This window comes from Papaver somniferum, chromosome 2 (assembly GCF_003573695.1).
Source record: "Papaver somniferum cultivar HN1 chromosome 2, ASM357369v1, whole genome shotgun sequence".
NCBI classification, from domain to species: domain Eukaryota; kingdom Viridiplantae; phylum Streptophyta; class Magnoliopsida; order Ranunculales; family Papaveraceae; genus Papaver; species Papaver somniferum.
Window position 1 is genome coordinate 71,279,312 of NC_039359.1, and position 4,113 is coordinate 71,283,424.

The 4,113-nt window shown below is 36.1% G+C and overlaps 1 pseudogene; it reads left to right on the top strand.

Moving 5' to 3' along the window:
• Window positions 1-1,735: 1,735 nt before the first annotated feature.
• LOC113353504 lies at window positions 1,736-3,491 on the top strand (annotated as a pseudogene).
• The last annotated feature ends 622 nt before the right edge of the window (window positions 3,492-4,113 follow it).

Sequence of the window (4,113 nt, forward strand, 5' to 3'; positions counted from 1 at the left end):
AACTTCGATTCAACAGTTGAAACTCCAATTGAAACTTCGATTCGAAAAACTATTCAACAGTCATTAATCACCATGATTGATCAACCAGATCTGAAAAAGACACGAGCTCTGAAACTTTGATCGAATTCTGCAGGTGAGGAATAAACGAGCTCTGCTGGGACGGGGAGGTTTTGAAAAGAGAAATAAATTCTCTTTGAAAAGAAGAGTTTAGAAGGTTAGGGGTATTTTAGGTAAGACATATTTTTTTATTTTAATTTTCCTGGGCCAAATATCCAAATTGGCTATATAAACAGTATATTTCTGATGTTTGGCTATATAAACAGTATCAAAAGCTAAGAATCTATTTCACCCAGGAATTTTGTGTTTTGGTCTTTTTGACCAATTTTGTGTTTCACATAATTGTTTATGTATCCTATTTTTCCTCACTTGACATAATACCCCGTACAGTGTTAGGAAAAATGATATTTTCGTTCCGTATCAGGAAAAATGATACTTTAATTTCGTGTCAGGAAAAATGATATGGTATTTTTCCGCTCAGGAAAAATGTTACTTTCACGCCGTGTTAGGAGAAATGATACTTTCCCGCCGTGTCAGGAAAACTTGACACTTTCACGCCGTGTCAGGAAAAATGATAGTTTCACGGCGTGTTAGGAAAAATGATACTTTCACCCCGTGTCAGGAAAAACTATATTTTCACGCTATCTTAGGAAAAATTATACTTTCACGCCGTGTTAAGAAAAATGATACTTTCATGTCAGGAAAAATGATACTTTTCCGCCGTGTTAGGAAAAATGATACTTTCATGTCAGGAAAAATGATACTTTCACTCCGTGTCAAGAAAAATAACATTTTCACCCGGTGTTAGGAAAGTGATACTTTCCCTTAGTATCAGGAAAAATGATACTTTCCCGCGCTCCGTGTTAGGAAAACTGATACTTTCACTCCGTGTCAATAAAAATGATACTTTCGCGCCGTATCAGGAAAAACGATATTTTCGCCCCGTTTCAGGAAAAGTGATACTTTCACGCCATGTCAGGAAAACGATACTTTCACCCTGTGTTAGGAAAAATGATATTTTCATCTCGTGTTCGGAAAAGTAATACTTTCACTTTTTCAAAATGAAACTGTGAAAGTATCTCTTTTTCTGAAATGGAGGTAGTACATGCCTAAAAATATCATTCCAACAAAAAAAAATGCATATCGAACTATGGACCCACCACAAAGGATGCATAACAGTTTATAGAGTCGTTTTTTGGTTCATGCATCCACTAATTTAGTTATGCAACCACTGAAACGAAAAGATGCATAACAATTTATACTGTCGTTTTTTGATTCATGCATCCACTAATTTAGTTATGTAACGACTAAGACGATGTATATGCATCAAAAATAACATTCCAACAAACAAAAATTATATACTACGTTATGCACTCGGTGGTATTCGTCTTTTCTTGGTGAGCCATATCCAACGTGCCAATTGTGTTCTAGTATATTCCCATCCTATAAAAAGGTCTTCCATTCCGTCGGCATTTAATAAAATATTAAAAAAATATATATAATGATAGGGATAAGTGTTAAAATTAAACTTAAATTCATAATAATTAAATAATATAAATCATTTTGTTTTAATGCTGCATAAATACCAATTATACGCCACGTAAAATTCCAACACTACAAAAAAAATTCTCTAGTCTTTTGGATCTCTTCATTCACTCTCCCATAACAAACCTAACTCGATCCTTAGCTTACTCAAACATGGGTTCTCTTGATCATACATCAAACTATCATCATGGTTTCCTACCTATCTCGGAATGTAATTACGAAAACCGGTCAGAACAATCGGTAGCTGCAGATTTAGACGGAACAATTTTAATCTCCAATTGCGCTTTCCCGTATTTCATGCTTGTTGCAGTTGAAGCTGGAAGTTTCTTAAGAGGGATATTTCTTTTACTCTCTGTTCCATTTGTTTACATCTCTTACGTTTTCATATCAGAAGCATTAGCTATCAAAACATTGATATTCATAACTTTTGCCGGTCTTAAAATAAAAGATATCGAAATCGTTGCACGGTCAGTTTTACCTAGATTTTATGCCGAAGATGTTCATCCTATAAGTTGGAAAGTGTTTAATTCTTTTGGCGAAAGATATATTGTCACCGCAAGTCCAAGGATTATCGTGGAACCGTTTGTTAAGAATTTCTTAGGTGTTGATAGAGTTCTTGGTACACAACTTCAAGTGTTGCATAAATATGGTAGAGCTAGTGGATTTTTTACAAAACCAGGTGTTCTTGTTGGGGTTCATAAGAAAGATGCGTTACAAAGAGAATTTTGTGAAATTTGCCTGATTTGGGAATGGGTGATAGAGAAACTGATCATGATTTCATGTCCCTTTGCAAGGTGTTCTCTTTTTCTATTCTCTAATATTTTATTACTATTACCTTAAATGGGAAGTTCCTTCCTAGGTTCTGCTAGAGGGCTACCAGGTCCTTCAATTATAGGACCACTTAAATGATCTCCTAAATTTTAAGGGTGCTTATATTTTCGGCCACTAGAATACCAGTTATATTATGCAATAATTTGATGAGTTCACGAGATTTATTATAATTTTTTCTGTGATTTCAGGAAGGTTATATGGTACCAAAGACTAAATGTGAACCAGTTCCACGAAACAAGCTTCTAAGTCCGGTGATATTTCACGAAGGAAGATTGGTTCGAAGACCCACCCCGACAAATGCACTCTTCACTTTCTTATGGTTGCCGATCGGTTTCATTGTATCCCTTCTTAGGATCTTTGTAACCAGTGTTTTTCCACAGAGAATCGTTTGGTACATGTATAAGATCCTCTGTATAAAAGTAACCGTAAAAGGAAACCCCTCTCCTGCCCCGAGAAAAGGCCAAAATGGTGTTCTTTTTGTTTGCAATCATAGGACCATTTTGGACCCAGTGGTGACTGCTGTAGCCTTAGGGAGAAAAATCAGTTGCGTCACATACAGTATAAGCAAATTCTCAGAGTTGATATCTCCTATTAAATGCGTAGCCCTGACAAGAGAAAGAGAGAAAGATGCTGAAAATATCAAACGCTTGCTTGAAGAAGGGGATTTAGTGATTTGTCCAGAGGGAACAACTTGTAGAGAACCGTTTCTTCTTAGATTTAGTGCATTATTTGCTGAGCTCACAGATAGGATTGTTCCAGTTGCAATTAACACGAACCAGAGTATATTTTTCGGTACATCTGCTCGTGGGTTTAAGCTTATGGATCCATATTTCGTATTCATGAACCCAGTGCCAACGTACGAGATTACGTTTTTAAACCAATTGCCTACTGAGCTGACTTGCAAAGGTGGGAAATCTCCTATTGAGGTTGCAAATTACATTCAGAGGGTTTTAGCAGGAACACTTGTGTTCGAATGCACCAACTTGACTAGGAAAGATAAGTATGAGATGCTCGCCGGAACAGATGGCATTGTGCGGCCTAAGATGGAGAAAAGTTAATCAAAAAGTATTTGTACAATATACTACTTGTAATTTGTAAAGGTACAGATTTGTGAAGTGTAAAGGAGTAGAGAGTGAAACAAAAAAGATAAAAAATAATAGTGAATGGGTATTATTTCCTTCAAATGCATCACGAAACTCATCAGAATGTATTATAAATATGTAATATTTGCTTTTAAACAGAATAGAATAAAGATTTCATCTCCTTTATGGTTTATGGAATTACATTCGTTAGAGCAACTGCAATGGTGCGACTAAAATCAAAGACCAAAAATCAAAAAATAGCCAAAAAATTGGGTTTAGTCCGTGGTGGTAGGCTATGGTAGCCGAGTAAAATTTGGTCGAGCACATATTATACCCCGTCCCATTCAAACTCACATTAAATGTTCGCCTCTCATCAGGCTCATATTATACCTCCACCCCATTTTACACTTGTTTTTGATTCAAACGCAAGTATAATGTTCGCCCCACCATCATATGGATTTTATACTTACGCCCCGCTATAAACGGGCATTATACCCGCGCTCGGCTCGAATAAATTTGGTTTTGGTCCGGATTCCAGACCAAATATAGTCGATATTTGGTTTTAGTCTGGTTTTTAATCTTTAATCCGTTCGAATGT